This window comes from Cryptomeria japonica, chromosome 1, assembly GCF_030272615.1.
Source record: "Cryptomeria japonica chromosome 1, Sugi_1.0, whole genome shotgun sequence".
In the NCBI taxonomy this organism is placed as follows: domain Eukaryota; kingdom Viridiplantae; phylum Streptophyta; class Pinopsida; order Cupressales; family Cupressaceae; genus Cryptomeria; species Cryptomeria japonica.
The window spans coordinates 55,714,345-55,727,124 of NC_081405.1; positions in this window are offsets into that span (position 1 = coordinate 55,714,345).

Sequence of the window (12,780 nt, forward strand, 5' to 3'; positions counted from 1 at the left end):
TGCCAAAATACCCTAGAGAAATATAGCTAAATACACACTAATTTGATTTTTTTTAACAATACAACACATAACATCACTCAACCAATGCAGCGAGCACACAACAACATTTAAGTGTTATGAACATAGAATACAATAAATCATTGCTACTAACTCTCTAGGGTATGTTAAGGCTATTACTTATTCTACCTACATAAGAAATAAACATTTACTTTCATCCAGATCAATACCTCATAATCTTAATCATTATACACACATAGGTGCATCATAGCAAAACCTAACACTCATGATATACAACATACTTAATCTTCCATTTAATATGTGATTCTATCTTTCAATGCATCGCTATTTCCCTTTTTCTCTTAGGTTCATTTTATACACCAAGTCCAAATGTTCCTATTGCCATTAACCAACCTTCGACTATTAACATTACCATTCACATACCAAGATTAACCCTTACATTGTATTAACACCATTTCCATTTACGATTAACTTCCACATAATAATTTATGATTCTATGCTCCTAGCATACTTATTACTTCATCATGATTCCTAAAGTACATAAAGCAATAATCATAGAGTCTTCCTAAACATTTAACCCATAGCTCATTTAATACTCCTAAAATATTTTACACTATATCAATTAACCAACAATCATCTTATTACAAATTAAGTAACTACATGAATTGATTTCAACACAAATTAAGGTACACTATCCTAATTCCATAACAACTAATAGCATCCACCAAATGGAGATATAATATTAAACTATAACACATGATACATTCTAATCCTTTTCTAAAAGACAAGCACTCATCTTACCCTCTATCCATACACTTACTTGTAATTTCCATTCATAAGATTAGTAATTCATTCATTAAGAACATCCATAGAATATTTTTCATAAGGAACATTCAACTACATTCCAAACATTATAGGATTTTCAATCCTACCATTAGATCACTGACTATGAAGTATGGTACTATAATTTCCAATTACTTAATCACCAAACATAAACATGTCCTAAGATATCTTCCAATATTACTCATACTCATACATCCTATCAAAGCTTAACATTTCTTCTAATTAAATAATTAGTTAAAGACATCATTTCTAGGATATTTCCATTATCATAACACTCACACAATTTCCTTTTAACATGGATCATCAAGAATACAAAATTCATCCTTTAATTCTAAACCACAATACTTATCCACATCTCATGTATCCATTTCATTTAATATAAATACATTACAATACAACTCAAGGTTCATCATTACAATCACATACCATAATCAAAAGCTATCATTATAACTAGAACAACATAATCATTTCTCATAAGAATGATTTCTCTTACAACCATTACATAATAATTTGATTACATAAATCACACCATCATTTACATTCTTGCTACAATTATTATCCATGAACTATTTGAAGAAGCATCCTCATCCACGCAAGAATAATCCAAAGATAGGAATATCCCTATGGTTTAACAGCACCAACCACCCGACCATGTGGAACCAAAGGAACCGCCCCTTGTGCTAGGAGATGACACAAGGTCCCAACACACACTCTACACCTAAGTGGCACCTATAACCAAGGAGACTAACCACACAAGGACTCTCATGCAAGAACTAATACAACAAACAAGAACAACTTCCAGAGGTGACAACCCAACAAGATATAAAATGCACTATCAAGTCATAAGCATAAATCACCTAGGAAACACATGTAGGAGTGGAGTGTCATCACATGCCATCCTATACAAATATAACATGTATAATATCATAAGGCACTAGCTTGATGGACATGTGAAGCCATCTCAACCTATGAGAGACCAAGGGAGATTAGCTTATTGTCTTCACGGCCTTCTCATGCTTATCCTAAAACATCCTCCCTAGGACTAAGCCATGAGGATAAAAAATATTCATTATCTTGTTTAAATGAGTTATAATTACCCATCCTAATTAATTCTTTATAAATTTTATCACTTATTTACAAATCATGGAACTCCAATGTACCCTGGTGATCTTGACTTCGTGCATCCTTAAAAGAAACCTCATGCAAGTCTATCTCTCGTGGCCCCGGTCATCACAAGGGAGCACACTCCTCCTAACATGGTTTCAAATAAAATCACAAGAAGCTCTAAAATAAAATACAAATTTGCAACATAACACTCATATGCATCCAATGGCTTACTCCCCAAAACAAGGATATTCAAGTAGCCAAAAACACAATGAACCTCTTGGCAATACCACATCAAAAGCTATAATTAACCATCAATGAAAAGAATCATAAATATCATAAAAGCCTTTTAATTCAAATCTTATTTAAATTTGAGACAGAACTGAAAACAAAACATCAACTAAACTCATATTCATAAAGCCTTATGACAAGGAAACTTGACACACACTCAAAACTACAACAACATAAAAAAACCGAGCCTCTTGGCCAACAATTAACATAGGCATATCAAGCCATAAAATTTTCTATCATTAATGAAAGTAAAACCCCAGCAAGGCTAGCTCACTTGGTGCCCCAAAACATAAACACTTCCAACTCACCAACTAGAGTACATTAATATGGATGAAAGCACAATTCTTTCCTTGTTAACATAGGAAGGTAAATATGCTTGAAACCAACAAAATATATCAAATAAAATTAGATATAAAACTAGAAAACTCACAAACACCCTCAACAATGCCTCTGGTACAAGAATTAATCTGGAAATTACCACACAAGCTAGCAACTAGCAAATTAACCTACAGAAAACACTATAGGAAAAATTACAAGAAAAACTACAGGAAAAATTACAAGAAAAACCACAGGAAACTTGATTTCTCAAAAACAAGAAGAATAAAATAATCTCTTCCAAATCTGATGTAGTATCCAAAAAGAAACAATTCAAGCCTTTAAACCAATTCGAATCCAACCACCAACAATCTCCAAATCAATCTGAGAAATTCATTCACCAAAGATGCCAACCCCCGTGAATGCAAAAATAAAATATATTTTCTACCTACCATAAACTTCCAGCCAATCAAATCCAAGGGTAGGTAAAATAAATTAGACCATTGACCTCAGTAAAAATGACTTTTAAATAAAAGAATACAAATTACCCCCTTTTAATTACTTAATGGGTAAAATAATATCACTCAATAAATAAAATTCACTTTAACATTAAATAAATAATTTCCCACCATAGACATTTATAAATAAATATTAATAAAAATAAGAAATCAATAAATAAAATTAAATAAATAAAACTCCAATAAATAATAACTCAATTGAACCCAATAAATAAAAGCTAATAAATTAAATATCAAATACTCAACATTAAATAAAATAGATCAAATAATAAATAAATCTTCATTAAATAAATATATAAAAGATCAAGCCAACTAAATTAAATACATTATTTAGTTAAATAAATTCCTTATAAGGAGAAATCCAATTACACAATGAGAAACCCATACCCAAAAACTCACACAAAAGAAGCCAAAGGGATTTGATCTCCAGACCTCCAAGTCATGACGAAGAGACTTAACCAATACATAACAACACTTACTTGACCAACAAAAAGTAAAATCAAAATAACATAAGACATCAACAAATCAACTAACATCAAGATAACCTGACAAGGTGAACATCTTAGACCTAGAGTATGTGAAGGGAACTTGTGCCAACTCTGAACCACATGCCATTGGAATTTAAGAACACCCTCAGACCTATGGAGCCAGGTGGAGTCGGTGTCTGGTACCTGCAAATCCTACAGCCACAAAGCAACGAGATGACATATGCATATATATTATAACAAATAAGGGTTAGAGAATCTCAACAATAGATCCCGCTCACAATGAGTGATGTGGCATTGTCTCTATCCCAAAGACAGTTAGGCAACAATTAAACACACCATACGATCAACTCATCATAGATAATCATTAAATATGGTCAATACATAAAAATATCATCAAGTGCATGATTAGTATAATTCATGATTATAGTAAGGCATGTAAAATTCATCAACACTTATGCTCCTCAAATCACATGATCAATATAATCTTTTGATAATCAATCACATAATAAGTATATAGTGATTAATAAATCATACGATCAATAATGATATATCAATGTCTATAAATGATCTGAAATAGCCTATGCCCAATAATGTCTATCACGAATGAATTAAAAGTCAACTCTAGTAAAAAAAAGTCAAATCAAGGGTGGACACTATATCCTTCTCCCCTTAGACTCGACTTACTTTTGGAAGTCGTAAGAGTTAGGGTCACAACTAGCACACATAAATCAAAAACTTCCTTTTAACACAAACATATTATAATATTTTCTAACTCCCATAAAGATAATGAAAACTAAATTTCCTCCTTATGCTTCAATTATTCAAAATAAACACGTTACACAAGAGGTAAATGAAGCACCAACAGCTATTAATTACAATATGTACACTAAATTGTTAAAATATTTACAAGGGAACTTCATTTTTACCACACTTGCAATACAAAACTATAACTTTAGTCACTAAGTTAAGCATCAATAAGAAGAAATCACTATATTTCACACCAATATTCATAGTAACACTCCTTCAACATCTAGTTGCATGCAAATAGAAAGAGATATATATACATTTACACAATATATTACACATATGCACCTATTATATTATTAAACAAATCATGTCATAAGCCTAAATGAGGGAAAATTTCTCAGAAATAAGCTTCCTCAAGTTAAATATGCTCTAGACATCACATGATAATCAAGCATATATAACCTATTTATTTTAAAGAACAAATTTCATTGCATTCAAATATCCTAATTTCCACCATGCTTACATTGCGCTATACTTTATACAAACATTAGGTACAATCATTAGCCAATCAAATCATTCAAAGAGCATCTTTAATCCATTATGTGTACACAAAGATTTGAAGGCAAGAAATCAGCGATTCCTTTTATTTAACTATTCCATAAATTTCAAACTTCACAATTCCAAGGTACTTCTATCTACTATAAGCTTTAGAAAGTTACCAATAAACTTCATTTTATTAACACTTCTCATTTACTTGGCTAATAACAACATTATCTAATTGTTTTCTTAGTCTAGTGCACTTTTCCGCGATGTCCTCCCCCACACACACTATCAGATGTTCAAAATGAACATGATGGAGACAATACTAGCTCAATATTTGGGCCCACAATACATCGATGCTCCAAATGACCACCATAGACAACAAAAGAGGAGGTCAAAGGAAATATCCTCAAATCAATTCATTAAATTAAAAAAAAATTGTGGGCGAAATCAATCACGATATTTAATTGTGGCAAGTGCCACCACAAAGGAAAAATAAAAGAAAGAAGAACTCAGTGGTCATCCAAAAGTAAAGAAATCTAAAAAATACACATTAATCCTAACGACACATCACATAAATCATAAATTAACTCAAGGCAAAATAAACAATTCATCCAATCCATATCACGAGGTGACCAACATTAGTCACACCAAAGGGAGTAACTGCTACACAACATCCAAGGGTGAAATGCCTTGAATGTGTTAGAGAGTGCATGCCATATTTTAAGACTTTTATTTTAATCCATATGTCTGTATTCTTTTTCATTATTTTTTATGCAATTCAATATTTTAAAAAAACTAGGCAATTATCCTTTATGAAAGTTAACATAGGTAGGAAGAGATAATCCAGTTACGCACTCACACATGCAGAAGCAATATACTCATACCATGACTAATATTCAAGATATCTTATCTATACCATGATCATATTCACCAAGTTATAACAAAAACAAAGGTTAGAGCTTCGATTAATCACTTGATAGTAGACTATAACATGCATCATTTCCATTAATGCACAACTAATAACCTATAGAAGATTAGAAAGTCCTTCATAAGGCATTTAAGCAATTTTGTCAATCGTATTTTTAAACAATCAAAATAGGTCTAATTACAAAAGCCAAAGTTTAATATCAATTTCTACTCTTACCAATAATAATATTATGACATTCTTCTAATTATCTAAGTTAAAAATATCTTAGTCCTACTTCCAAAAATTAGTTTTGTTTTCATCTAATGTCACTTAAATTCCAAGAATGCACGCATCATTCTATTTAAACTCACTTCCTATTATTACTTGATTACTATCATTCCTAGACTATGTATTTTTGATATTTTAAGACAAATTGACATTTAGAATTCCAACACAATTTCATATAGCTAATTATCATTTTATCTCATTAGAATTCACTAAGGAAGCACTTTTAAAATTCAATAAGGAAATGATATAGTAACCTTTCTTAATTTATCCATCTGGTTAAGAGAAATATTTATTCAATGCCACACAATTCCTACACAAAGCTACAACTATTATCTCGCCAAACCAAATAAAGACACAATGGTATTATTTCAATTTCTACATATGCAATGCACCAATCCTTGCTTCAATACACATATTTATCTCCCTTTAGTTTTGCAATACATTTCCTATTTAAATGATGGATTATTCTATTTAATCAATTCTTCCCATTAAAGAACAAGGATCATGAATGCAATACCTAAATTTCAGTCTTCAATGCAAATTAATTTCATCTAATCTTCCCTTTAACATATACAAGTCATATTCATAAATCATTATCCAATCCTTCTGCTTAATATCAATAACCCCCAAGTATTAGAATCTTTTACCCCAAAGAGAGAATGGGAAGAAATGGATATTGCCACACAAATCAATACACACAAATTTATGCAAACTTAGTTTGAATTTCCTAGTCATGCCAAATACAGCTTCCACTTTTAAAGGTATGCAATTTCAACTTCCATACTTGATCTCCTACCAATACATGTGCAACTAGAAATCCCAAATCCTTTGATAGCAATGATTTCCTCAAACAATATTTTATTACATACTAAATCACACATACTTATTTCTTTAATGGCGCAATAAATGACTTTTAAACCTTCAAAAAATCATTTCATTCGACACATAAAACCCTTTATCTTTCAATTTCTTTCATCAAGGGCTCTGCAAAATTCTAACTTACTTTATTGTTCAATTTGACTTGAAATTCTCACTTAAACAAATTGGTTGCATATATAAGAGTTGTATCATGCAAAATTCAATACTTTCAATGGAGTTTTCAAATTGAAATCTTTTTCATCGATCGAGAAGGATACACAACCATCAGAAAACTTTGAAGTTTCTTAGTGATGGACTTTCCTTTGTAAGTAGCTCATTGGGTCACTAGGGCTTGAAAAACCCCCCATTGATACACATATACTTCATCGATGCCTTAACCATTTTACATTCTAAGGTCATTGGGTCATCGGAACCTAAAACACATTCCAACGTCAGGTAGAGCTCCAATGATTTGACCATTCAAATTCCATCTCATTGTCCATATAGGCTTCCATGCTAGCATTGAAGGAACTATTGATCATTCTTTTCTTGTTGGGTTGTTGAGGATTTGAAAGGGCCCCAACTATACATTAAGATCCCGATGATAGTTGGGCCACAAACCATTACTCATCATTGGGTTTTTGGAGACAATGTTAGTCCCATCAAGGGTTGATCCCATTGATACAAAATAAACCACTTCACCTTTTATAAATGGGCTCACCATTCACTGTAAGTAATTAGGTCGCTGGATCATTGGAGGACCAAAATACTTCCAATAAGAGTATTATCTTCACTGATGATCGGGCCCACAAGAAAATTAAACCCGCTCATCTTAGGTTGTTGGGGATTTAAAAAATTCCCAACAATAATAGGAGTTTCAATGAGTAGAGTTCGACATATATAAAGAGATTAATACACATGTGGACATTTATGACCACTAGGAACCTAAGGAGGAAAAGGGTTGATCAAACAAACAAGAAAAAGACCCTAAATCATTAATAAAAGCACCTACAATGGAGAACATAGGTCACCAAAGAAGTAAAACACAAATCAAAGGAGACAATGGGTTTAGGGTTTTAATAAATTTTTAAAAGATCAAATGAAACCCTAAACTTATTGAACTTTACTACTCCCAACAAACATCATGCCATGATTAAGCAACCTCTTTCCTCTCTCATTTAATCCATCAATTAGATACATAATTTAAACCACCCTCATGGAATTCCAACTATCATAACTATTTAACCACTCTTAGAATACCAACACTCCCAAAAAAATTCCATGACTATACGATGACAGAAACATACCACAAATTATATTAAACATAACTTATCCTAATGAATAATCACCATATATTATTTTTTACTACCTCACACTTGGTTAAATTTTTTTTTGACCATTTATACCTAAATCACATACATGTCTTATTACACTACAACCAATTAATAACTATGTCTTATCCTAGAAACTCATGATACCCTTGAGAGTTTTTTTAAATATTTAGATTCTCTTATCTATTACCACATGTCCTCCAATAACCATATGTGATTATGCAATATCATACACATTCCAACAACTACTAAAGCTAAGACGTGACACAAATTACTCAACTAAATGTCTTGTGATTGTCACCATAGCAACAATAGAATAAGAGAATAAGAGAAACCTTCATTACGTATCACAACATTTAAAATTCATTGAAACTCACAAGATAGCATCATGTAACTATTTACTAGTCTATGATCAACAACTTGAACATCTTCTCTTCATCTCTAGAGGAAATCTCTATAGGTAAATATCATACCAAAATTTTAACATTATCCCACTTGATTTTACCCTAGAAGAGTTTATAGTATGAACTAATAATATACACATGCACATGAAAGGGATAAAACCTTTTTATCTCTTCATCACTAGAATCACTAGTACTCATAAGTTTCAAGTCAAAGAATAAATAATTTTTACTTGAGTATCAATTTTCTCCATTTAAACATTAGATAATTGTACACACTTTTCTACATATATTAAAACCAATAGTATTGAAAAGTCTCTGAAACCATTTTGCAACCATGAATCCAACAACATGCACTCTATATTTTCATAAAATATTTTAAAATACTTCCATTGATTCCAATTATACTTGTATTGCAATGTACCATGGCTTCACCATTAAACATTTATGAATTTGACATACCAAATTACTTGATTCTATTCTTGATACCAAATTTGAGGAATTTAGTACACCTATTGTAATTAGTCGTAGTGTAGAATAAATAATACTTTAATATTATATAATTTACAAATATAGTAAAGTTTGGTGTACCAATTTATTAAATATACACCATGAAGGAAAGAACATGGAATAATAGGTGCACTAAATTCTCACAAGGCATAAATATTTAAATCTAGAAACTAGGAAGAAATTTATTAGCTTTGAAAGTAAATTAACAATTCTATTCACAATAAATTGCATTCATTTCAACAAACCTTGTATCTCCTATAGAGTGTCTCAATCAATAGAAAACAATATATAGCATCACACCATGATTAAATAATATCTTTGATCTATTATCCAATCCATTATAATATTTAGATATAGATGTTGAACCATACTCATGGAATTCCAACTACCACAACCATCTTACCACCCTTGGAGTACCAAAATTCACTCTTGAATATTGTATGCTTATAAATGAAATCAACACATCACACACTATTTATTAATAAAAATAAACCCGCATGGATAATGACTCCATACATTTTTGTTCTATCACTCACACTTGGTTAGTGGTTGTTGACCATTCATCCTTGGATTGTATACATGTCTTCCTATATTATAGCCAAACACCAATTATGGCTTATGGTTGTAGAGATAATGGTTGTTCCTAGGTAGCGATAACCCTAAGAATCCTTTATAACTTCCACATGATCTAATTGTCACTACATATACTAAAAAATTATTGCATGTTCTCCTACAATATCATGCATCCCCTAGCAACTCCTGAGACCAAGATGCAATACCAAATCCTCAATAAGATACCTTATATTTACAACCATAGAAACACTAGGCTAAGACAATCCCCCATCCTATAACATGACATATCAAATTTACAATATATATTCATGTAGCAATTTACTAATCTATGATTAACCACTTTAATGCCTACTATTCATCTAAGAACTCTTTGTAGGTGAATAACACACCAAAGTTCCAATAAGATGGTTGTGTTAGATTGCCTAAAATAGCTAAGATAGAAAGTTTATTTATAAACTCTTGTATGTTAACCTTAGAATCATGGTCATAGTCCACGTTATTCTTAAATAAAACATCATAATAGATCGAAGTCTTAGTGGATGATACATGCTTAGTAGGGATTATGTAAGCACTCCTTTGCAATGAATAGTAGGAACCATAAAATAAATAAAATATAAGGATATAAATAAAAAATATGCTTTGAGATAGAGAAATAAAATAATAGTAGCAATAGTAGGAATGAGCTTTCCATAGTCCATGATGATACAAAAATACATATAGACGAATCCAAAGGTATGTGCTATCTAATGTATTGATTTGCAAATACAAATAGATGAATCCAAAACGTTTTTTTTAGATTGTAGGTATTGAGTAGCCCCCTTAAATTGCAATGTGCTTGGTAATTTTTTAAATGTGATTAGTGACAGTAGTGTGACACGTTCTTCAGTACCACATGGGATGGGGGAGACTAGACCTTGTGACCTACTGATATATCACAGGAATCTCTTGCCAATCAAGCTAAGCTCCTACACCAAATCCATTTTTTTTTCATATAAATAGTAGTGGCATACAATATTTAAAAGTAAAATTCTAATATGGTAGCTTAGGGTTGTTAGGGTAGGTAAAAGAGATATCACGGTAAACCCTACTCTATAGGCATACTTAATAATCGACTTGAAAAATATAATATTCCCACTATTTTCATGACAACATTTAATCTATCTTTTAGATGGAAGGTAATAATGAAAATACTTCTCTACAACAAAAGTGCAGGAAGAAAGAAATAATGATTAACTTTTCCCATTCAAAGAAAATTACATCTCAACTTGGAGTTAACAACAAAATAGACTGCTATTCATATAATTGTAATGCAAGATACAACAAAATTTTGATGTGATGACCTATATACACATACCTTCAACTAATATAGACAACACTCACATACAAGTATAGAGCCTTTTTTATTTTCTGGAATTTTAGAACCCCTTACAAATGAAAAGAAATCACATTTTATGGAGAGAATGGGGAAACTCAAATCCACCATATTAGGAAATGATATAACAATGTAAATGCAATTAACCTAAAACATGAAAAGGAAAAATATCTCTAGATATAAGATGTAAAATTAGAAACGTATAGTGTAAAATTGTAATAATTATGAAAAACTCTAGGAAGGAACTAGGCCATGTAGGACCAATTAGGTGCATGTTAGTGAAAAGATTTTGCTCTTTGCATTCAAATGATTAATTTTAGGACTCTGTTACCTTCTTTTAAGAACAAATGGTTCACTGAACAGTTGGGTCAGCGTTTGTTCAATCACCTCCCTCTGAATTTTTGCCTAGGTACAGCTCCCTATCTAGATTTTTCATAAAGTATGTTTTTGTTTTTATATTTATATCCAAAATGAAAGCTATTAACCATAAAGCATATAAGGCTGCCTATATCATTCTTGGATGAAAGGCTATAACTTTCTTCATATCTCATAAATAACGAAAACTATCTTCTTAATTTTCAAAGTATGTAATTACAGTAACTGAAACAAAGTTCACTATACTTCTTCCAAATAAAGACGAATAGATTCAGAGAAAATGAATGCACCCACAAACATGAATCTTTTCCAGAGTAAACAACACATTCAAAGGAAAGAACATCAGAGGGATAATGAAAAATTGCAATCAAATAATCAAATACTGTTTACTGATCGGATGAACATATGCAAAGACAAGTTATCCATTCGGATTCAAAATTCATAGATCTTTCTTCTCCCCAAAAACAATATCACCAGATTTCATATATATATATATATATATATATATATATATATATATATATATATATATCTTTATGTAATCAAAGACATAACGATACATCAGCTAATCTTTTTCCACCACAGATTTCGACCATCTGATTCCTCCTTTGATTAGGAATTAGAAAATACAAAAACAAACACACATTCCAGTTTTCTTTAAAATCAGTTACTAAAAAGCTAACCCTTCTACCATCGATTCTAATTAATTTATAGTCTAAACGGGGGGGTCTCCCTGAAAACCTGACCACTCCCCGATAAAACAGTTACGAAACCAACAGAAAGTATTTTGGTACAGTTGTCCCAAAGTTTTTGCATAACTATGAAAAATGTTTTGTTCTTAAAAATAAAGAAAACAAGCCCAAAGCGGATGCACTATGTTATATCTCATCATCACTTTCTTCTCCATCTTCGCGAGCATCATGAACAGCCATGAGTTCTTGGATCATTGATTGGCTTGGGACTTTCATTGCATTAAGCTTCACCTTTGCCACCTGTTTATTCCACCTGTGTTGCACCATTTTCTCTGAATACTTCGGCAGCTAGTCATTCCCAATGAATACCATTGATTTGATCATAGCCACTTTGGTTATATCCTTCGGCGTGAAACTACTCCTAACTCTGATCTTCTCCATGTTCAACCAGAACGACTTGACTGCTTCCTGTGTACTTGCCCCACAGATTCCTAGTTCCCAGTCATAATCGGGAGTAACCACTTTATTATCTTTGACAATACTGCTCTACAAATCCTGGAGTTCATAGACGGAGGTTTTCACATCCGCAATTATCGACTAAAAGGT